This window comes from Canis lupus, chromosome 22 (genome assembly GCF_011100685.1).
Source record: "Canis lupus familiaris isolate Mischka breed German Shepherd chromosome 22, alternate assembly UU_Cfam_GSD_1.0, whole genome shotgun sequence".
In the NCBI taxonomy this organism is placed as follows: domain Eukaryota; kingdom Metazoa; phylum Chordata; class Mammalia; order Carnivora; family Canidae; genus Canis; species Canis lupus.
In genome coordinates, this window is record NC_049243.1 from 34737957 (window position 1) to 34763465 (window position 25509).

At 33.5% G+C, this 25509-nt stretch overlaps 1 long non-coding RNA gene across 11 annotated transcripts in view; it reads right to left on the reverse strand.

Annotated features, from left to right (window-relative positions):
* The window catches only part of LOC111091669, a 355249-nt gene that overhangs the window by 239833 nt on the left and 89907 nt on the right, over positions 1–25509 (reverse strand). Inside the window, exons 3-4 of one of the 11 annotated variants that reach the window (XR_005376442.1) lie at positions 16491–16645; positions 14965–15025 (exon numbers count right to left, since the gene is read on the reverse strand). The exons of the other annotated variants lie outside the window; for them this stretch is intronic. This is a non-coding gene — a long non-coding RNA (uncharacterized LOC111091669). Of the gene's footprint in view, positions 1–14964; positions 15026–16490; positions 16646–25509 lie in introns of those variants that run through there. 11 annotated transcript variants of the gene reach the window in all.

Here is a 25509-nt window from a genome sequence, read left to right on the forward strand (position 1 = left end):
TGACGGGTATGGAGGAGGGCACTTGACGGGGTGAGTACTGGGTTTTATACCATATGTTGGCAAACTGAATTTAAATTAAAAATGTCAAAAAAATAAATATGATTAAAATAAAGTGCAATAAAGTTATTACACTCACTTTTGTCCAAGATTCCTCCATATGTTTCTATATATTCCCTATGTTCTATACATTTTTTGAAAATACTTAAAAGGCAGGTGGTACAAACATTGACTGTAACTAATTTTCATTATTACTTTAAAAAAAATTCACGAGTTTATTCATAATTTATATGTGTCTTGTTTCCTATATTTACATGATTTTACTCATTAAAATTTTCACATGGATTTGAAACTTGACTAAATTTTAATTTTAAATATAGTTAAAATATGAATTGAGGATTATTCATGAAATTGTTTTCCCTTTCTTAGTTTTGGCAGATAACCACGTATACAATCAGAATATTCACCTTGTTATCATAAAGATAATGATACAAATAGCAGGTTGGAAATCTCTGCATATCAGCCATTACATATGTAGAGCAAAAAGACTGCTGTCACTTCAGTATCATCTCATCAGCACCTTGAAATCCTCAGCAGGTATGCCATCTGCCATCAGGCTTTAATTCTTTTACAATTTTAAAGGCTCTACTGTAATGCAGATCTTGTTCAATCTTTTAGTTTAGGAAAATCCCTGTATCTGTCATCAGATAGAAAACCAATAATATGATTCCTTTTAAGTAGACATTTTACTAGTCATAATATCAGTGTGCTACTATCATAATATCCTTCTTAGATTTTTACAGTATCTTTAATATTCAGTATTAAGGTATTAGTAACTACAAATAAATAATGATCAATTAAAGATATGGGGTACCAAAATATAGTAAAAGCTAAAATCTACATATAAATTATGAATAAACTGATACTGAGATTTTTTTTTCAAGGAGTGAAAATATTCCTTATAACACTTGTGTACTCTGTCTAGGATAGTCTTAAGAATTTGATTGACCATGAACCATCTACTCTGAAAATGCATATGCATAAAATGTTTATCTCCTCTATCAGGAGGTTTAGTAAGACTAAGAAGCCATCTACAAACATCAAATTAAAACAATTGCATAACTATGTTTATCACTATAACAGATTTAGTTTAAAATATTACTGATTTACTTTCCTTATTATTAGGATATGCTGCCATTAGGAACACATGAATAATTTTAACATAACATTTTTGTATGAAGATTCAATGTTATGAGAAAGGATTTTTGCCAAATTTTAAAAGTTGATTTAAATACTGATTCTTTTTAAATTCAGCCTAATGTAGTTGACATGCTTTGAGAAAGTAACTGATTAAGAAAAACAGCATATGATATGACATATTCTGAAAATAACCATAAATTCCTCTTTACATGCAACCATTCTCATGTAATTTTCACCTTAGCAGGATAAATTTAGTTTCTCACTCCTAAAATTGGGGCTGGCATTGTGACTTGATTTGGCCATTAAAGCACCTTAAAAACAATTTACTTAGGATAAACTTGGGCTATAGGAGGCCTTTCATGCCTTTGCATTCCCCTTGGAACCTGGCTGGTCTCCCATCTAAACAATAACAACAACAACAACAACAACAACAAGATAAGCTTCTGGAGGATGAAATAATACCACAATAAGAAGATGTGAACTATCTTAGTAGAACCATCATAGACAAGCCAACCCTCACCCTGTGATATACCAGCAATGAGCTCAACCAAATTCAGCTACTGCTGGCCAAAATAGGCATAACTGCCCAGTTCATCCCAGACCATCATCCACTCTCAAAACCATGAATTAAATAAATGGTGTTGTTTTTGGTTTGGCAATTTTTTTAAGTGAAAGCTAACTTTAATACCAAATAAAAGTGAGAACGAAGTTTTCATTGAATCTCTGATGAAAGAACATATGCCCAAGTGAGGCATGACACAGTAAGTAATTTTAATAACCACTAGCCCATATGCACACAATGGACTTCTCTACCACATATACAAATTACATCAATATTTTCTCCAGTGATATATATTGTTTTGTGGTCATATTTCTTTTTACTGCATACATTCAAGAGATACTTCTAGAAATGCAGTGCTACTTGGGATAGGACGGATGGACCTCTGCATACACTTTTTCATACACAGATCGTGTGCACTCAGGATACACTGGGGGTAGTCTTTACAAAAGGATTAAAGTCCTGAATACGGAGGCTGAATTTTAAAATAGGAATAAAGAAGGAAGGAAAAAAAGTAGAGAGGGATGGAGGTAGAGAAAGAAGGAGGTAAGACAGGAAGTAAAGAAGACTGTCTGAATATCTTCCCAAACTCATTTATTTTAACCTTTGGTAGTAAATGGCCTATGTTGAATTTCTAAAACCCATCCCTGAATGACAGATTTTTTTATTCCTTTGATCTATTTAGGCCAGTATCAGCCTTATTATCAATAGGGACTCTTCAAAACAAAGTTTAGATGAATCTATAATCCCAAAGAACAACACATCAAAGGGGAAATATGTATTCTATATGTTATAAATATTTTCTTTTTCTATTCTGCCTTTATCATATTATAATGCCTATCATGAGCTCTTATGCAAGCTGCTTGGTCTAATATAGGTCTGTATTTTTAGAAAATTTTTTTTATAGAAAATGTGATGTGTAGAAATTTTAATGTTTGGGAAAACATTGATTAAAATAATGAAATGATTAAATATCTTAAATCATATAGTAACATAACTTGAAATAAAGATTAGAAGGCAGTTCAATAAGAACGGAATAAGAAGTGTTGATTAAAGTAATGACATGATTAAGTATCTAAAATCATACAGCAACATTACTTGAAATGAAATAAAATATTAGAAAGCAGTTCAATAAGACCTGAATAAGAAATGTAAATAAAATAAAGCCTTTCTTCCTACAGAGAAGATTTGAACATGCATAAGCTACAAGTGGTGAGAGGGGTAATCTTTAAGAAAGTATTGTAAGTAATGCAGTGTAAAGGGAAAAGAGATCAAATTAATTAAGTGAAAGAATCTATCCCCACACAGAATTGTGGCTTTATACCAATAATTGATGCAACTGAATAATACAAATCAACAAATTAAGCAGAAGTATTAAGTAAAGATATAGTAAAACAAGAAGTTTGTGAGCAAGGAAGCTAGTTCACACATTATTTTCAAGACAAATTAATGAAAATATATCATAGCACTTGCTCATGTCCTGGTAGAAACTAAACCAGCAATAAGAGAAGAAAGTCACTATAATGGTGGAGTAAGGTGAGCAGGTGGAAAGTCAAATGATTACTGGGAAAGCATACAAAGTATCTCTTGGGCTTTTCAAAAGTTATGGAAAACTGAAACAATCATAGCTATGCATTTTTATGTGCCTGTTAATCAATGATCTCTTTTATCTGCCTTATTTTACAGTATAGTTCATACTCATTATTTATGTCTAATATAATCTATCAGCAAGCAATCTTGCCCTAACTACTGCCAGGGAAGTTTTGAATTTTAAATGGCTCATGGTATACCATCAGTTAACCAACTGGTCCTTATCCTTATCTTGACCAAGACTCCCTAACAATCTTCGAAGAATCACTAGAGAGAAGAACATTGTCCCCGTCTACTTGTAAATTAACTCTGCCCTACTCAATCCATCATGCTGACTCTGTTTCTGAAATATCATTTTTTCCTGCATATTTTGCATTTGTGGAGGAAGACCTTCCTCTGCCCTATGGTCCCTCTAACTGGACCTAGAATCAAATCACAGTGAGACAGATTAACAGGAGAAAATCAAATTTAATAAGTTTATGTATGAGGAATTCACACAGATACGGAATTCCAAAGACAATGAGACAACAGGAAGCTTGGATGAGCTAAGGAGAGGGGTAGAGGCCTGAGGATACAAAGCAGAGAAAGCTTATTTGCAAGAAGGTAACAGATGTTTAGAAAAACAGGATTCCTCAATAGGCAAGTAGAGATGAGAGGGAGGCAGATAGGTTTTTCTGCATCTGCTGGGTTTTGGTTACTTTTAACTCAAAATGATATTTATTTCAAAGTGGTCCAGCTTGGGATAACTTGCTCTGTACCTTTACACATTATTTATAGAACAAAATAAATAATAGAACACATCCTAATTATTTGTACCTTCCAATGGTGTGCAGACATTGCTTTAAAGATATATTAAGTTTACAAAAAATGTTCAAGCACATTGGTTTCATGCCCCAATTTAATTGCTCTTTCAAATCACTTTCACCATAGAAATATGAACCATATTAGTTGATTCGACATACAACTAAATGATTTTTTAAAGATTTCTTTTAAATAAAAAATATTTTATTTATTTGTTTTTATTTTTTTATTTATTTGAGAGAGAGAGAAAAAAAGCAGGGGTGTGGAGAGGCAGAGGGAAAGAATCTCAAGCCAACTCCTCGCTGAGCTTGGACCCCACCTCAGGACCCTGAGATAGAGATCTAAGCTGAAACCAAGGGTCAGCTGAGCCACCCAGGTGCCCCAAGATTGATTGATTGATGTGAGAGAGCCAGAGAGGGAGAGTAGGTTCACTTGGAAGGGGTGGGGAAGGGCAGAGGGAGAGACATAATCCCAAGCAGACTCCTCACTGAGCATAGAGCCTAATGCAAGGCTGGATCCCACGGCCCTGAAATCATGACCTGGAAAGAAAACTAAGAGTTGGATGCTCAATAGACTGAGGCACCCAGGTGCTTCTATAAGTAAACAATTGTTAACTAATTTTATTTCTTTGGCTAATCAGCTTCCATAAGAAGAATAGGCTAGGGTATTTAAATTCAATCACCCAGTTCATTTGATCATCATAGAATATAAACATTTTGTTAAATCAATCAAATTAATTTTACCAATTACAACAGAAATACACACAAATAGCATTTAACAATTATAAGTTGGACTAAAATCATTGCAAAACACATTATTTTGAATCACATTAGTATTTTTTGGCTTTCCAAACAAGAGGAGTCCTTGCTCATAATACATATTATCCTGCATTGGAGAATAAATTAATAAACTCAGTTAAAACTAGATATTAAGTCTCTTTGGACATAGCCATATGTACTGTATACACTGCCTTGTTATACTGAAATGGATTTCTATATGGGCTTCCTGCCAACTATGGTCTGACCAAGATCCTGACAGAGCAATCTGTAGCTGCTTTTCATCACTGATGATCTTGTTAGTAAATAGAACAATTGTTAATTATATTGTCAGCTTGTGACAAAATTATGTGATACATTATTTTTCCTACTGATAAATGTATCTTTTGAATGTTTGTATGGTTACTTATGTCCCTGTGGGACAACTTCCAAATAGTGAATAAAGGCGTCCACTTGGCTTCTATCTCCTAATATTTATTTAAGATTAATTTATTTATTCATGAGAGACACAGAAAGAGAGAGAGAGAGGCAGAGACACAGTCAGGGAGCCCGATGTGAGACTCCATCCTGGGACTCCAAGATCACTCTCTGAGCCAAAGGCAGGAGCTCAACCACTGAGCCACCCAGGCATCCCTATCTCCTAAATTTTAATGCCATGAAGATAATTATATGATTTTCTCTTTCTATTTGATTCTCTTTCCAATGACATAAAGTTTACCATTAGCAAACACCTCACACTTTCATCAATTCAGTAGCTACTGCCCAAGAATCACTAAAAATCTACATCATTACATTATTGCTATCTAATTCTTCTTAATGCTTCAGAAAGTGATCTTAATTATGCCCATTATGTGAATCTGTTTTTTCCCTTTCCATTTAAAAAAAAGCAAGCATCAATTATTTGTGATGCAATTGCTTTTCAGACCAAGTACCAATTAACCATCTTGGATCACCTTCTGTAAACCAAGTTTACTGCTTGGCATCATCCAATAAAAAGTAACTCCTGAGGAAGACCTAACGCTGACCCAGCCAAAAGGATAGTGACCACCAATTCATTTAGTCCTTGGTACTCCAGTGGTCACTGATGTTGCATATTCTTCAATACATTGTTTCCACTTAATGAGAGAAATTTACATTTCCATTCACGTGGGAATGGAATTTGTTATAACCCAAGACATGAGGGTTATAACAGTTTACAATATGTATATTCTTTTATAATAGAAGATGTTTCAATGAAAACTCAATAACAAGCCAACAAATCTCATTCAAATGGCAGTGTTTTGAAACTGCATCAAATTCTAGCAGTAGATGGTGAGTGCCAATAACAGGCTTTTCCCAGAGGCTCCTGTAACTGTGACGTATGTAACAGACATTTCCTGTAATTAGTTCTGGCTAATTAATTAGCTGAAATTTCCTGATTGCCATTCCCCTCCCAACCCCCCAGGTATCCTATATTGTCTTAAATTAACTACTTGAATGGGTTTAGGCATTTCTAAAGGCTCCCATTTTGCATCATATTAAACAGGATGAAGAGCAGATTAGCATTATTTCCCTTTTCCCAGCTGTTTGGTAAAGAAATACTTCCCCATTCAGACATGCCATGCATTTTAATAATATATTTTGATAAGGGTCAGGCAACAGTTGTATGAAGCTTTCCTTTAAGAATCCTCCTTTGAGATATATTTTCATCTTTAAATTATCTACACTTTTACTACCACATCCCCCAAATTAACTATATCATCTTTTAAACATTCATTAGCAGGTTTAGAAATAGCTTTTCTTTAATGTAAACTTGCTAAAGGGCACCTTGGTGGCTCTGTCAGTTAAGCTTCAGACTCTGATTTAGGTTCAGATCCTGACCCCAAGGTCCAGAGATAGAGCCCTGTGTTGGGCTCTGCACTGAGCTTGGAGCTGGCTTGATTCTCTCTCTCTCTCTCCCTCTGCCCCTCCCTCTGCTCTCCTCTCCCTCTCTATAAATGAATGAATGAAAGAATGAATGATGCTCGAAATTATCTGGGCTTCCTGACTTGTTATTTTTAACAATTCTGGAATATACACACCCTACTATTTTTTTAAAATACCATCTCCTACTAATTCTCTATATACTTTTTCTAGTAATCTGATTAGACATTTAAAATCCTCTGGGCCTTTGCCTCTCTGTTTAATAGTTACAATTTTATTCTTTATGATTTGCATCATTGTGTTTAACTTCTTTATGTTACCTTTTTTACATAAGCATCCTTATGTTTAATTTTTTTCAATAGTCAGGTTTTCTAATTTCAGTTAAATTTGTGGTCAACCTCCAGGTTGAGCCATGTATTTAGTGTCTAATCTTATAGTTTTAATTTCTAAAAATTTGATATTCTCTTTGTCATATTTTTAATTTCTAAAAATTTGATATTCTCTTTGTCATATTTTTAATTTCTAGAAATGTATTTGATGTCATTAAAGTTCTGCCTTGTTATTTGTTTGACAGTATGTTGTATCATCGTCACATTTCTGATGTTCAGTTTTATTTTTTTGAACATATTGCACATGTGTATTTTATCTTTTAAGTAAGCTCCATGAGCAGCAGGGAGCCCAATTGTGGGGCTTGAACTGACAACCCCGAGATCAAGACCTGAGCTGATATCAAGAGTCAGATGCCAAAAAAAAAAAAAAAAAAAAAAACCACCACCAACAACAACAAAAACAAAACAAAATGAGTCAGATGCCTGACTCAGCCACCCAGACCCCCCCATGCATGTGTATTTAATGCAGTATCCAAATTTTCCCATTACATTTTTTCTTTGGCAGTCTGATTTTGTTCTATGCTCATAAATCTATGCTTTATATTATTTCTGATGTTTGGACATGATTGCTTTTACATAAATTCTTAAATTTACTTTTTATTATATAATGCTTCAGTCAGTAGTGCTTAAAAATGGGAATATATTGTATCTCAAAAAATTATTTGTGTTTACTGTTGCAAATTACATGAAGTATTTATAAGTTTAATCCATTTAAACCAGAACCTTCACTTTGAAATTTAGGTTTCAGATCATTTTAGGTTTACTCAGGTGAATCTAAGTTTGTAATTATGAATTTGCAGGGGAATTTTTATTCTCTTCCCTACTTCCACCTAGAAAAAGGTAGTTATGGCCCTTTGGTGGAGTGTTTGTTTTCCTAATTTATCCATGAAATATGTTCACCTTTAGAATTGTTGGATTATGGGTCATTTACTTGAGTGCTAGGCTTCATCTGTTTACCCATGCAACACCTCTTACACCATCTGTACTTTGCATTAAGTGTAGTTTCAAGGGCAGCGGAGATTTGCAGATAACCCAGGTTCAGTGTCCACTCACACCTCTGAAGTTGCAATTCATTCTGTTTCTGGTTTCTAAGAAGTTCTTATATTTTTTTACCAACTGGTCAGGATTTTTTTCCTGGACAGGAATTTTTAAAATATATAATTAGCTAACATTGTGAATGTTTTCTTCTGGAATAATTTTCCTTTGATATTTCTCATGTACCATATTCCAAAAACTAAGCAGCACTTATTGTCATTCCTGAAAGAAGCAGTCTTTAGAATACTGTCTTGCGTATGTCATTTTAAATTATGGGCTACTGCATTATAGGGCATTTCACAATAGTGTATTTATTTGAATTGCAAACATAGATAGTAGAAAACATTGTCAGTTAGGACCCGGAAATGCTGAAAATAGTACATCTTTTATTTCAGTAATCTCAAACATTCATTTCCTGCTTTGTGGTGTAGGGACCCAGGGTTTCCTACAAGATGGCATAAAGCTTACTTTGAGTTAAAGGTAACCAAAACCTAGCAGATGAAGGAAAAGCTCTCTGCCTCCCCCTCATCTACCTAAATTTACATTGGAAAGGAGAGCCTGTAACAAGACTATTAAGAGACTCCTTTACCTAAGGAATTTGCCTGCCTAATAGGGCAATCTTGCTTTTCACCTTCATCTCCTTTCACCTTCTTGCTAATGAGCTTTCTCTCCTTTGTATCCTCAGGCCCCTACCCCTCTCCTTAGCTCATCCAAGCTTCCCGTTGTCTCATTGTCTTTGGAATTCCATATCTGTGTGAATTCCCCATACATAAACCTATTAAATTTGATTTTCTCCTGTTAATCTGTCTCACTGCAATTTGATTCTAGGTCCAGCTAGAAGGACCATAGGCAGAAGAAGGTTTCCTCCCTGACAATGACAGGTGCGTTTCTGCATTGTACAAATGGAATTCAAAGTAAAACCTAAAACTTACAGCTTTTCTTTTGGAGGTTTTCCATGATCATCAAGGGGGAAAAAAAAAGTAAGTATATCTGAAACCAATACATTTAAGTTAACAAATGCCAGGCCAGGCCATTATGCCCTAAGAAAACTCTATTGACTTGATTGATTTATAAGCCTGTTTTAGAGATAGTTGGCCCAGAACCAATAAAACCAATTAAGATGAATAGACCATGAAGAAAGAATTGTTGCAGTTGAACAGAAAGAACCCAGTAAAGGAATCTCTGTGAGGACACACCCAGAGATTTTCTTCATTGATCATGCTTGCTCTGCCATTTTTTGAACACGCCTTCCATGAAATTACATGATTCTTCAATGTACATGTCCAGAAAGGGTGCTACCTCCCCTCATCTCTATAGCCAATCAGCATATTTCACATCCTGACTCCTGACCTGTAAATAAATCTAATCCAACAGAGATGGAGATTTGAGAAAAGTTCTCCATTCCCCTGGCTTGGTGCTCTGAAATAAAACTCTTTTTTTCTGCTGCAAAAAGCAAGGTCATTGTTTGACTTACTGTGAGCATTCAATGATCTGTTGTCTGATAATTTGTCTTCTTTACACCAATATTGTTTATGATATGGATTTATCACACATATATTTATCATAAAAATAATCATATATAACATAAATATATATCAAACATATACATATATTTATCATAAAAGTCATTATATACTAGGTGCTTAAATATTCTCTTTACTTTGCTAAACTCTTAAGCAGCAAGCATAGTGTTGGCACAAAACAGATATATGCTTTGTAGCTCTAGTTATAAACTTTAGCAAATAGCCACAATATAAAGTAAGATATTGTGTAACTATAATCCCTTAAAACTTCCATGTTTATACATTAATAATTTTTCATTATATTTGCTTAGTGGTATAGTAAAATATTTAGGAATGGTGACTTCATATATCAAATGCACTATAAAGTATTTTAACTACAATAATTTTTACAATATTAATTAAATTTAAAAAATCCCTGATATGTGAAAAATTGTCCCACTATTTTTATATATTGCTGATAAATTAATACTCAAAATGCTAATCCTCTATAGTCAAGCTATATTGAATATGTGCTATTCATAGGCTTTTAAAATTTATTAAGATCCTTATTACAAATGAGGAAATATAAAATTAATTTTGTTCCAGGAGATGATTTATAGCAATGTGTTATTTTTATGGTGACTAACATATACACTCTTTACTGAACAAATTGAAGAAAGAAAACTGCAGATAAAATTGTCACTTAGATAAAGCGTTTGCAATGAGTTTTTGTGTGTACTAGAAAACTGTTTTATATATGCCTGTCATAATGCTGTGTTTGCAGTTCAGTAAATATATGGCTTAAGCCAAATAACTGTGTCAGCAGTTGATTACAGATCAATATGTTCACAGCACTGCTGAGTGCTGAATTAAGAGGAAAAAGTTCTGTTTTAGAGACAAATAGCATTGATGATTCAAGAAAATTGTTTTCTTCAGTATACACTTCTGATATTACATAAAACAAGAGTAGGATATAGGTTACAATAACTGTTTTTAAAGCACTGCTCGAATAACTAGTTATAAAATTTTACTTGATTAAATTATCATATCAAATATATTAAAATATAGTTTTATGGAGTATCCTTAAGTTATAATCATCCACCAAAGATGTAGGTCAAAATGTAATTTCTTAATAATGTTACTTTTATGATTTTAAAAATTTTTTGAGGTTTTCCAATGCTAATATACAGAAATAACAATGTAATGAATTTAACAATGGGTGTAAAATATTTCTTGTACCACACCATATTCTGATGATGAAACTAGCTCGGCTTCTTAAAGTTTTCATGAAAGGAGAAAGATTCTTTGAAACTTTATTGAACTTTCACCTTTTACATATTACATGAATTATATGAATAAACCATAGAATTCTAGGTTAATTTTGGAATCATAATATATTTAAATAAATACTGAAAATATTTTAAATAGCATGTATTATGTTAGTATTTAAGTATTCCTTCATAAATTATTTACAGCTATGAATATAGGGTTTTTTCCTAATGACTTTAAAGGAAAAATTTTCTCATAACAATAGGTCTTTCATTATTGAAATTCTCTGCAGTTATACAGCTTCCTGACTCTTCATGATAACCTAATGAAGTTTATAAATTATGCACGAAGTCACTTTACTCTCAAAATGAGTGAGAGACTTTGGAATCATTACCATAATCTTTAAAAGTAGAGAAACTTGTGCCTGGCTGGCTCATTCCATAGAACACACAACTCTTCATTTCAGGGTGGTGAGTTCAAGCCCCACACTGGGCATGGAGTCTACTTAAAAACATTCTTGAAACACTGAAATTTTTTTTCAAGCTTAGAAATGCTTAAACCTATCTCATTGAATAGTCTAACCATTCTCCTCTTAGTGCCTTGTCATCATCTCACTTGGGTCCCCAATGCTCTGGGTCCCAGAAGACTCTGTCTTTCCCTAACTGATAGAAATCTCCTCTTTCATTTTTTTAATAGAAGTATAATTGATATACAATGTTACATTTGTTTCATGTGTACATCATAGTGATTCAAAAATTTTATACATTATGCTATGCTTACCACAAGTGTAACTGCTATCTGTCACCATACCAGTGGAGATTTGCCAGTCCTGAGGAGGTCAGAAATAACTGAACATATACATGATAAAGCCTTAGATCCTAACTAAACACTGTTTTCACAAGAGCTCTGCTTTTGAATACAAACTGCAAAGCCTAAAAGAAGAATTGCATGTTTCAAGTTTTCCATGCCATTATTTTTTATGTATAATTTATTTTATATTAATAAACTATTCCTTGCTGTTCACATTGTTATTGGCTAAATGTTAGGTCATAGAAGATGTGATTCTTGCAATGCAATAATTAAAAAGTGCAACTTTTCTAACAATTCTCATTCTCATCCTCATCATCAGGTCCCTTAAAAATCCACGCACAAATGAACATTTCTAAAAATATTAAACCTAATGGTTATACCTTTCAAAGAATTTATTAAATAATGATACTGATGTCATAAAAATACAAAGCCAAAATGCTAATCAAAGCCAATACTAATCATAAGTTTGGGCTCTAGGTATAATATAAATAATACATCTGGACACTGTAATTAAAAATAACATACACTTTAAAGTCTGTAACATATTTAATAATTCAAGACTAATATATCTTTGTCCTAAAATTCCTAAAGATGAAAAACCAATGAGAATTTTTGAGCAGCAATTTTTTGCTCAAATACAGGATTTTTTGTTTCTTTTATTTTTTTTTATTTAGAGAGAGAGAGAGAGAGAGAGAGAGGGAGACAGACTGCACAGTAGGGTAGAGGCAAAGGAAGACGAATCTTAAGCAGGATGCATACTCAGCACAGAGCCTGACATGGGGCTTGATTTTATGACCCTAAGATCACAATCTGAGCCAAAACCAGGAGTTGGACATTTTACCAACTGAGCCATCCAGGTGCTCCTCAAATACAGTTTTTAAAGGCTACTTATGTTTAATCGGAATAGTGGATGGTTAAAGATGGGATATTATTGGGGCTAACTTTATTGTTGCTAAAGCTAGTGTTAGTTGTGAATATCTGACAGAAGTTTTACTCACAGACTTTGGGAAATTTATAAAAGAGCTAACAGAAATGGAATATACATCCTTTGCTATAAGGAATAAAGGTTCACTTATATAATGAGTATGGTTGAGTAAATTAACCAAAGCTACCTGGAAATCTTAAACAAAATAAAAACAATAAAACCCTCCTGCTTTATTGTTTTGGTGTGATTTCTTTCTCAGCTTTAACAGCTCAAATTCCCAAAAAATAAATTTTTAAAATACACAGGTAGAGAAACCCTCACAGTACTATATATCATTGTGAAATTTTGTATCAATAAGCATAAAGAGACACTCAATAGAGAAAAAGAAGTAACCTAAAAAATAACAAATATGATACCAGCCTTGAGCTTCTCACTATTAATGCAGAGTATTAAGTACCAATAAGTAATAGCTTAAAATTCAGAACAATTGTGTTAAGTTTAGAATCCTGTGTTTTGTCACACTACTAGTGCCTTGTGAAATCTAAGTGAAGACATTTTTAGACAATGCTTGAGTTCTCTTGGAACTGTCACTTGAAGAGATGCTTAACTAAAATGTAAAAGTTAACTATGAAAGGCTAATGCATGGAATGTAGGAATTAAAGGACCAAACCAGATAAAGTATTAAGAGTAGCCCTGGTATAACAGCAGTGTTCTGGGATGAAAACAGTGGATCTAGAGTGCAGGAGCATAGTAATGTCCTTCCAGATTACTATATTCAAATATTTTTAAAGGCACTGTTTTTGCGATATCAGGAGAAAAATATATTAAAATATTGTTCTCTAAATATAAAAATACAAAAAGATGTTACAAATTCACTTTAAAATAATTTCTGAATCATGCTTAACAAATGAATCACTGCACACAGATGGTTTTCATTGTTAAGAGAAAAATCATGTATTGTTTGCTAGTTACAAAAAAATCACCTATGAAGTTTGTAAAATGTACTCTATACAGATACCTCGCCCATAAATTAAACAGTTGTTTTTGTGTGTTGAGCATGACAAATTTCATTAAGTTTTACAGATGGGAAAGGAAGATCACAGCAATTACATTCTAGATATTTGCCCAACTGATTTACAACATATGCATATAAAACAAAATCCAAAAAACAACAAAAATACCCCTAAAAATAAACAACAACAACAACAAAAAAACCCCTGCATACAAATGATTATAGAAATATCATTCATACTCCTCAAAAACCTGAAGCCAACCAGGGTATCCTTGAATAGGTGAACAGATTAACAAACTGAAGTACATTCATACAACTGAATATTATACCAAAATAAAAATAAATTAGTTCTAAAGCCACATTAGAAGACATGGACGAATCTTAAATTCATATTGCCATGTGAAAGAAGACAGTTTACAAAGGCTACACTATAAATGATACCAGTTTTAAGACATACTGGAAAAGGCCAAACTACAGCAAAGATAAAAATGTCGATGATTCCCAAGGATTTAGGGGTTTTTATGGCCTGTGTCTCCCAAAATTCATGTTGAAGCCCTTAACTCATAGTACCTTAGTATGAAACTGTAGTGTAAGGCCTTTTTACCAAAGTTAAAATAAGGCTTTTAGAGTGGGTCCTACTCCAATTCGATTGGTGTCCTTATCAGAGAAGAGGACACCCACAAATACGAGTGCAAACTCCGAGAGAAGACCATGTAAAGAGGTAGTAAGAAAATGGCCATCTGAAAACCAAGGACAGTGGCCTCAGAGGAAACCAGTTGTGCTGGAACCGGGATCCTTGGAGTTCAAACTTCTAAAGCATGAGAAAATAAACTGCCATTTAAAAAAATTATTTATTCATGAGAGACACAGAGAGAGAGAGGCAGAGACAGAAGCAGACTTCATGTAGGAAGCCCGATGTGGGACTCGATCCTAGGACTTCAGGATCATGACCTGAGACAAAGGCAGATGCCCAATCTCTGAGCCACCCAGGCATCTCCCGAAATTGACATTTTTAAAAAATATTTTATTTATTTATTTATTTATTTATTTATTTATTTATTTATTTATTGAGACATGGCAGAGACAGAGGCAGAGGGAGAAGCAGGCTCCATGCAGGGAGCCTGACGTGGGATTCCATCCCGGGTCTCCAGGATCAAACTCTGGACTGAAGGCAGCGCTAAAACTCTGAACCATCTGGGCTGCCCCAAAATTGCCATTTTTAAAACCATTTAGTCTGTGGTATTTTGTTGTGGTAGTCCTGGAAAAGTAAAACAAGGGAAGTAGGGGTCATTGAATGATTGAGACACAGTCAATATTTTATAGTGTTAAAACTATTCTACATGATATTGCAGTATAAATTAACACTATGCTAGTTAATAAAGATATGCTCCCTACAAAGGGATGGGCTAATGATTATGATAACACTATCCATTAACACTGCAATTGAAACAACTGAGTACATTGAAGGTAGAAAGTAGGAGCCATATTTCTCACTGCTAAAATGAGAGATTAGAATGGGGATAAGCAAGTAGAGAAGGCTGTAAAGCCCAAGTGCTAATGGATTAGTGTTGGAGACAGCAGTATAAAGTCATTTTAGCTTAATGTATTTTAAAATATTATACATATATAATTATGTATGTATACATGTTTGTTTATATTTTTATATTTATGTTTAATTATATATTCACAAATATAGATGTGCATTTATGGATACATACAGAATTATAGATATTTGTGTATATTCATGTTAGTATGCAATTTAAAAATTTCATTAACCTGTGATCAAGAGATACATTTTGCTTCAACTATATTATTCATCAATGTCTGGATAAATTTAGATAATGTCTAGAGAAATATGCTTTGGCAATGCATTTGTTTTTATTTTTAAAGTGAGAAAATATATACGACTATTACATCTTTAGTGCTCCTTTCAGTTTGACAAACTTTAGGACAGGCTTCTCCTGACTGGATGCCCCTGACCTCTTTTTATTGGAGCATTTACTTTAGAAAAGTTATAATTGCAAACCCTTTCACTATCTGTTTGAGATGTAAATCTTTTTAAAAGTCTCTTGCCAATCTTACAACCCACAGCTATCTTTTTCAGACTTGGGGACCAGCTTTTTAGAATGCAATTTTCAAGGGAGATAGCACTACTCTCTCTCAACTTGCGGGGGGCGGGGGTGCGCTTAGGAGTCTAATCTTCCTCAAATTGTAAAATCATCTCTGGTCAGGAAGAAATGAGAATTTACTTTTTCTTGGATAAAGCCAACTAGTAAACAGAGATGGCCTTTGGTAACCCCCCTACTCTGGCACTTAAAAATAAAATAAATAAAAAATAAAACTTTTATCCCTCCTAGTAAAGTTCAGACTAAGTTCTGCTCGTTTTCCTCTGATGCAGTAATTTTTTTTTGATAGTCACAGAGAGAGAGAGGCAAAGACACAGGCAGAGGGAGAATCAGGCTCCATGCACCGGGAGCCCGACGTGGGACTCGATCCCGGGTCTCCAGGATTGCGCCCTGGGCCAAAGGCAGGCGCTAAATTGCCTGTTTGTCCTTGCAATTTTTACAGTGACATACATTTTCATTTTTAATGTTTAAAATAAAACATCTATTATCAAAATAGAAAACAGAGAAGAGTGCTGTATGAGGAGAGGCTGAAGGCTGGTCACCTGAATGCAGGAGAATTTCAAAAATAATGTTCTTATTCTGACATTTTGGATATACCTGTCATGTCTCCTTAGCCTTCTCTTGGCCTTAACACTTTTCTGAGACTTTCTTTGTTTTTGATGGCCTTGTAAGTTTTAGAAGTCCCGTTCTTTCATTTATTTTGTAGATTCTCCTTCTAATGAGATTTCTTTGATATTTTTCTTATGTTCAAACTAGGTTTAACATAAGAAGAAAGACAACAGAGATGAGTGTCATTTTAATCACATCATATCAAGAATATATGTTATCAACATGACTTAAAACTGTTAATATGAAGGATAATCACCTGGCTGAGATAGTGTTTGTCAGGTTTCTGGACCATAAACTAATTCTTGTTTTCTGTTTCCATATTGTACCCTTTGTAAGGAAATCTTTAGGTGCATAATAGCCTGAGCTATTATGAGCAACAGAGTATCTACACAAATTATTTGGAATTTTTTAGTGCAGTACAGCTGTCTCTTCTCCCTAATTATATCATGTGAACTCATAAATATTTACACTACATTATAATCCAATATTTCTTAATTCTATTTTGCTCAAAAAGTAGACTTTTTCAGTTGCCTCCTCTGTCCCTTTGATATACTTCAATCATTATATGTGTCTGAAAGAGAGAGAGAGAAAAAAATGGCAGAAAAAACATATTCTTTCATGTCACTATACGATGGTCCAGGCTCATCATGTGCATTTTCTGCACCAATTCTACTATTGGCCAATTTTCCAAGGAACACACTGATTCCTTTCTTTAAAGAATGGTATTAGAGGAGTGCCTGGGTGATTCAGTTGCTTGGTGATTCAACTTTTGGTTTTGGCTCAGGTCATGATCTCAGGGTCCTGGGGGATAAGAGCCCTGTGTTAGGCTCTCTGCTCAGCAGTGAATTTGCTTGAGATTATCTCTCTCCCTCCCCCTGCTTGTGCTCTCTTTCATTTTTTCTCTCTCTAAAAGTAAATTAAAATTTAAAAAAAAAAATAAAAAAAAAAGAATGATACTAGACATTGAGATCTAAGTACTAGGTTTGCTCATTGCCACTGGGGTTTTATTACTTATGGGTCTTTGTAGCTAACAGAACAAATAAATATATGTATGTATTATTATTTTAATGCCCATGGGATCAGTGCTAATGCCACTTCATTCATTCCTGATAGTTGGTCATTTCTGTCTTTCTTTTTCCCTTTGATTTATGCCTCATATAAGACAATTCCTTGCTTAAGCCAAGGAATCAGATTGCTTTCCTAATTTTTTCAAGAAGTTGTATAGTATTAGATTTTTTTAAAAGATTTTATTCATTTATTCATGACAGACACAGAGAGAGAGGCAGAGACATAGGCAGAGAAAGAAGCAGGCTCTTCATGGGGAGCCCAATTTGAGACTTAATCCCAGACCCCAGGATCACACCCTGAGCTAAAGGCAGATGCTCAAACACTGAGACACCCAGGCGTACCTAGTATTAGGTTTTATATTTAGATATATTTCCCAGTTAAAGTTAATTTTCATATTTGATGCAAAGTCTGTGGTAAAATTAATTTTTTGCATGTACAACTTATGTAGCATAAATTGTTGAAAAACTCCCAACTGAATTGCCTTATAACTTTTGTACAAAAATCAAGTGATCACCTATTCTATATTCTATTTCTGATCTTTTGTTCTATTCCTCTGATCCATGTGTCTATGGATTAACTAATATGACACTATTTGATTACTATATGTAGTAAGCCCAAAATAAGGCACTTGAATACACATTTGTTTTTCTCTTAAAAATTATTTAGATGATTTTACATCCTTGTGTTTGGACATAGATTTTATTTATTTTTAATTTGAAGAGTTTATTTGAACAGATATTTATTCAACTTGGGCTGTGACAAATCAGAAGTGGTTGAGTGCACTCCACCAACAAAAGCTCAGGGAGAGACTTTTATAATGAAAAGATGAAGTAAGGAAATTATTGATTGACTAAAACTTAAAGCCTAGTTGGCTGTTTGTGATTGGTTATTTCTATGCATTTTGATTTTGTAACCTTGGCGCATTTATGGGTTTAGTTTTTGGTTTGTTTACATATGCTGCCACAGCATTAGAGCTACATCAGTCTAATGTAGAGCAACATCAGCCTTCTTGTTTAATTTAACAATTCTTTAATTTTGATCATCCTCTCATATAGGAGAAATTAATAAAAAAAATTTTGTATTAGCACTCTCAGTTACTACCAGATAAAAATTGTTCTTGTCACATTGTAAAATTCATAGGTTATATTGTCAGATCCCTGGAAGAATTATTTTTTGCCATTCATATCATTGTCCATTTGTTTTTGTTTCTCAAAGCAGAGTGAGACCATCTATATACTGCTAGTGGCTGTGAACATGAAGAACTCTGAGAGAATATAGCACCCCAGGAGAATATGATGTTGACTATTAGGAGGATAACACCAAGAGACTGAAGTATAATTCCTTAGCCAAGGCCTTTATGAATCAAACCAGTTAATATTAAATAAATCAAAGAATGCTCCTGAAGGGACATCAATCTGTTTTAGTCAATTGGCTTTTTTGGTTAATTTATTTTATTTGCTAAAATACCAGAGGTGTTGATCCCAGAATAGCAAGAAGTATTTGCTATGGCACAGACTCCTTCTTGTTCAGTCAATAAGTAATCTAAAGAATTTATATTATCTAAGATCACCTTAGCAAGACAATCTAGGGATTTTTCTAGATTTATGCATTTATGGTCTGCAGTAGATTCAGCAGTATGTGCTTGAGTTAAGAAGCATTGTCTTCTTGTATATTAACAGAGAAAAAAAAGCAAGTAGCAAATAGACAAAAGGAATAAAGGTTTGGAGATGAAGATCTTGATCCATGATCCTGTGAGAACTGTGTATCACCAGATGCTGTTTGATTCTGAGAGAAGCCTCCATAGTCAATTTTAATTTTAGATCTTGGTGAGCAGCTCCAAGATCTTGGAGGAGCCATTTTTAATGGAAGGATATGGTCCCAAGTTTTAGTGGAGAGAAGGGATCAATAACGAATGTTTTTCCTGCCAATCTGATTTTGGTAAAGAAGGAACAGAATGAAACATCACCTTCCTTCCTCTCTTGACCAAACACCACAGATGGGAGAAATGACTTTAGAAGGAATTCTAACCCTTTGCTGTCTCCTGCCAATTTTCCTAAGATGCAGTCTGTGGATTCCAGAGTGAGTGAAGTATAACAGCAGGTCTCATTCTGGTCACCAGAAACCGTACAAGAGAAAAAATATTTTTCCTCTTACCTAAATAGTGAGTATCTGGCTGAGACCCCTTTTTGTCTATAATACCTTATATATAGATAAGCTTATCTAGGTTAGAAGTTCTCCACTGTGGCCACTGTAATTCAGGATTATCTTTGCTAAGGTTAATCTACTTGTTCCACCTTAAAACTCGATTTTATTCACCAGAGGTCTCACACTTGACTCAGTCCAGTTAAGTGAAACAGCCTGACCCAGCTCCAGTCTGGTTTCATCAGATCCAGTCTAACCCCAGACTTGGTCTGGTTTTTCAGTTGGATCCAGTCCAACTCCATTTTCCAGACTCAGTCATGAAAATGAAATGATCAATTAAAGCCCATCATCCAGAAACTGCAGAATTAGGATCCAGGATCCCAGAGGGACTTATCTGAGACTGTGAGAGGTAGTGAGAAAGCAGTGAGCTCGAGGGTTTCGACAGATACCTACACTCGGTTGCTCATTTCTTCTGACACCAACTGCTAAATGACAAACAGAAGCCTATTAATTTTTTTAAGAATTTATTTAAACAAAATTTAATTTGAATCAGGCAGCGCCGTAACAGAAGTTGTTAGAAGCGCTCTCTGAATATAAACTTTAGAATCAGCATCTATTAGAGTTGTCCAAAAAAGAAAGAAAGAAGAAAGAAAAAAAGAAGAAAGAAGAAAGAAGAAAGAAAAGAAAGAAAGAAAGAAAGAAAGAAAGAAAGAAAGAAAGAAAGAAAGAAAGAAAGAAAGAAAAAGAAAGGAAGGAAGGATGGAAGGTAGGTTTGGATTTTTTAAATAGATTTTATTGAATCTACAATATAATTTATTATCCAATTATCCAAAATAATTTGGAGACAATATACAAATATACGTATTAACATTATTGAGGTTCCTAACCAGTTAACACAATGCATCTCTCTACTTATTTAAATAATCTTTATTTTTATTAAGCAATATTTTATAATTTATAGTATACAAACCTTTCAATGATTTTGTCAGGCATATGCTTATTTTGTTTTTATATTTGTGACTTTTAGATGGCATAATATTTTTAAATTTCATTTCTTATTTTATTAAAATAAAATTGACTTGTATATTGCTTTGAATTATCTGATACCACTTAACTTATTGGTTAGTTGTAGTAGCTTCTAATAGATTTTTCAAATTTTTATTTTTTAAAAAGATTTATTTATTTGAGAGAGAGGGAGGGAGAGAGAGAGAGAGGGAGAGAGGAGAGAGAGGGAGAGAGAAAGAAAGAGAGCACATAGAAGCAGGGGAGGAGGAGAGGAGACAAGCAAACTCCGCTGAATAGACAGCCCATGTGAGGCTCAATTCCAGGACCCTGAGATCATGTACTGAGCTGAAACCAAGAGCCAGTCACTTAACCAAATGAGCTACCCAGGTGCCTTGATTTGGGGAATTCTTTTTTTTTTTTTTTTTAAGATTTGTATTTATTTATTCATGAGAGACAGAGAGAGACAGAGAGAGAGAGAGAGAGAGAGAGGAGAGAGGCACAGGCAGAGGGAAGAAGCAGACTCCATGCTGGGAGCCTGACGTGGGACTCAATCTGGGGTCTCCAAGATCACGCCCTGGCCCCAAGGCAGGTACTAAATCGCTGAGCCACCGGGGCTGCCCCTGGGGGATTTTTTTTTTTTTTAAGATTTATTTATTTATTTATTTATTTATTTATTTATTTATTTATTTATTTATGATAGACATAGAGAGAGAGAGAGAGAGAGAGAGAGGCAGAGACACAGGAGGAGGGAGAAGCAGGCTCCATGCAGGGAGCCGGACGTGGGACTTGATCCCAGGACCCCAGGATTGCGCCCTGGGCCAAAGGCAGGTGCCAAACCGCTGAGCCACACAGGGATCCCCTCACCTTATTTTTATACCTGCTAGCTCCATTTCCTAATCTCCCATTTGCTCCTGAATTCACACTAATAAAACATCTACCACTATATGCATCTACAGTTACTCTTGTTAAGAAGAACTCAATAACCATCACTTTTAAAATTTCAAATTCACTCCATGTATTTTCTCATTTTATTTTTTTAAGATTTTATTTATTTGTTCATGAGAGACACAGAGAGAGATGGAAAAGACAAAGGCAGAAGGAGAAGCAGGATCCATGCAGGGAGCCCGGTTTGGGACTTGATCCCAGGACCCTGGGATCATGCCCTGAACCAAAGACAGATGCTCAACCACAGAGCTACCCTGGTGTCCCTATTTTCTCATTTTAGTTTCTTAGCAGTTTTTGTCCAAGTAGAAAATTGTATATTTTTAATTTTTTTACTCTTGATTTCTGTGTTGTGCCTCTTAAATATAATTTTCAAATCATCTTCATTCCTATTATCCTCAATAAATACTTAAAAATCTAGAGCTAAGAACCTGATGCTTATACACAATGGATATTATAAGTCGCTGTTGGATATTCATTAGAGTGTTGCATATCTATTATATTTAAGTACTATGTGACATCTATTAGCTTACTGATTCTTACTGAGTAAACTTTCAATATACTGTGTGGAGGAGATTCTTGTAATAATGCAATTTTTTTACAAAGTAAGTAGCCAATAAATGATTATTGAATTGAATGGATTAAGCTACAAAATTTTATGATTCTGCTCTTTACTACCATTTCATACTAGATTTTATTTATAGGAGTGTGGCTTATTTAGCATATTAGTTTGCAAAAAGTTTTTCGTTTCTCTTTTCTTGTATAGAAGTTCTGTTGTACTATGGATAGGCATTTTTTTCTTTAATATATAATTACATTATATCCATATTAGCCTACTTTTCAGGTCATGCATTTGGAAAATTAAGCTATGTGATATAACTGTCACAAACTAAAATCTTATATTTGCAAAAGCTATTTCTTCATTGATAATAAACATATCTAAAATAAATACAGAAGTAGAAATCAACATCTGAATTATATGTTCTATGAAAACAGTTGTTTTACTCAGTTTTCTTAAACCATATAAATACTGCATTAAATTATTCTGAAACTCCTAGTAATTTTCAAATCACAAATACATACAAGAATATACAAGAAACTTGTAAAACTATTGGGGAAAAAATCTAAAATGGAGTAATTAAATGTACAATGCAAAACTATATTTCTGTTCATATTTAATTTTACCTATTATAGATATTTTACTATTTTGATCTATTCACATCAATTCACAGTGAAAAGAATTTCATTCATCTACAATAATCTCATTAAATGAAACAGGATAAATTTCATTCAGGTTCAGATTAATACAATTGGATGTGCATTGATGTTTTGGAGTTTCTGATGGAAATTTGTTTTAAGCAAGTTGCAATAATCCAATTTCATTTTGACAACTTACTGCTAAATGTCACTCAGGGATATTTCAAAATATTTTTTCAACTTCAAGAATAAAATTTTAAAGATAAAAATGGATAATATATATCTTTTATGTCAAAATCATTCGTTCTAAATTTGAGTAAACTGTTTCACAGAGGGAATAAGTAATGTGCTTAGTCACACAGCTAATGGAAATATAAAATTGAAAAATAATTTTTTGATGTGACTGCATTTTAATGTGTATTGCTTAGCAGCAAGGAAACCATGTGAAGAGGAATTTGAAAGTGGAAATGAGTCTTTTAAATACAAGGTTAAAGTAACTTTACAGAAAGGAATCATGAGTTAGAGATTATTTCTTTTTATTTTTCCATAGTCTCTACTCCAAGGACTTTGTCATTAGATTCTTGTTTTATCTATCAATCTAAGATTAAAGGAAGCCATGTCTTCCTGGTACTGCCTGCATAAGTAATAGCATTGAGTTTTCTTATTTAAAAATTAGAGATGGCTCTGAGCCCATTGCCTCAAAGAAAAAGTTACAGAGTTATTTGGTGGAGCTGAAGGGATATTACTGTAAGTTCCTTTTAGGAAGTTTTAAGAGAATGTCCTCAAGATCTATTAACTCCCTATAGACTTAGATAATGTTTAAGAAGTAAAAGAACTTTTGAATATAATATGAGGGTAGCATTTCAGAATTGAGATGCATTAAAGACACTAAGAAGTACACTTTAAGAATAACCAGCAAAGCCGAATCCAAAATCAAAAGAATCCTCAGAACATGCATACACAGGTTAAAAAGCCAGTTTATAAAGTCATTCACAAGAATATGTTAAATGTTTTTTTTCCCACAAACATGTGCCATGTGAAAGAAAATGATGAATAAATAAGATTCATTCTTTGTACTAGTAATCATCCATTCCAAATTAATCAAGTCTTTAGTGTCTGATAATACTTTAGATACTAGTTGCACAATAGTAATTAATAAGACACAGCCCTCCTCCAATTGTTTCAAAATATGTAGAGAAATGTACATTTAAAAGTCCATGTATTATAATAAGAAATCTAGGAAGGAAAGTAGATAGATCATAAAGATGCAGAATAATAGATAATTATTTGGATGAGTTTTAAAGAAGCAATATAAGTTTTCCTAGTATATAACTGGACAATAGAATTTCAGTGACAGTGATGCAAAATGCACATTTACAGTTGGCGGGGAGAAAGCCTGTGGATTTAGAAAACTGCCTGGATAGATTCTGACATCTTAACATGAGCCTCCTAATGGAGACAGAGTTATGAGATCTTTGCCATCTAAATGTTGGAGATGTCTGATATAAAGTATGCAAATTTTAATATAGTGACTGAAAATAACATTTTTTGATATGTTAAAAAATCAGATTGAAGAGATGATATAATTCTGTGACTAAAAATAGACTTTGATTAGTTAAAAATGGAGCAAGTGGCTTAATTATTAAAATATAAAACTCTTTAGACTTTCCTATGACTTCCTAAGCACTTTGCCCAGGATATTTGTAATTCAAAGGTACTACCATTCTACAACATCGTGTCTTTCTGCCATCTTCATGATTCAGTCATTTCCTATACTGACCAGGGGCTATTTGTACCCAATTTGTTTTCATTGGTCAAATTGTTAAACAGGTTTTTGCCAGATAGCCCTGTCAAGTAGTATCATAGAAGCCAGTTGCTGTGATTATCCCAGATGTCTCTTTCTAGAGCCAAGTATTATGCTTTTTGCGTGTGTTTGTTTCTGGAATACAATTATCATTTTATAAAGCCTGCTGAGATATATCTATAGTTTTTATTCATATATATATGTATGATTAAAAAATAATCAAATGTTACTTGTAAAGTGTCCAGAAATTCTGAAATAATACACAAACTCCTTCTGGTATCCTCTAGTCCAAATCTGTGAAACTTTCATAGAATAAGCAAGAAACATTGGCTGTAGAATTTTGGCATATTGTAATTCCTGAACAACAAAGAAATGTTGAAACATCTTTCAAAGTACTAATGAACATACTTCATTGTGCTACAAATTGATAGAGCATCGCGTTTAAAAGCACTGATTCTGGATGCAGATGTCCTGGATTTAAGTTCTAGTTCATTCAATTTCTCCTTTTTTGACCTGTGACAATGCACTATATATATATATATATATATAATCTGCAAATCTGTATTTTAAAAAAAGAGAATAACAGTAATAATGTATCTATCTTATATTTGTGAGTTTTAAGAATCCATCAACATAAAATTTCAAGAGAGTGCTTTGCAAATGGTAAGAACACCTAAACGTTAATATTCAGTTAAAATATATAAAACACAAAATACAGAGTGTAAGTCACTTGATATTCAGTTTTTCTAGTTATATTTATTTCATTTCTTCATTCATGCAGATAAAATTATTCATTTTTCAAGTCATTCCTAATTGACATATCAATAAGAACAATAGCATGTACATAAT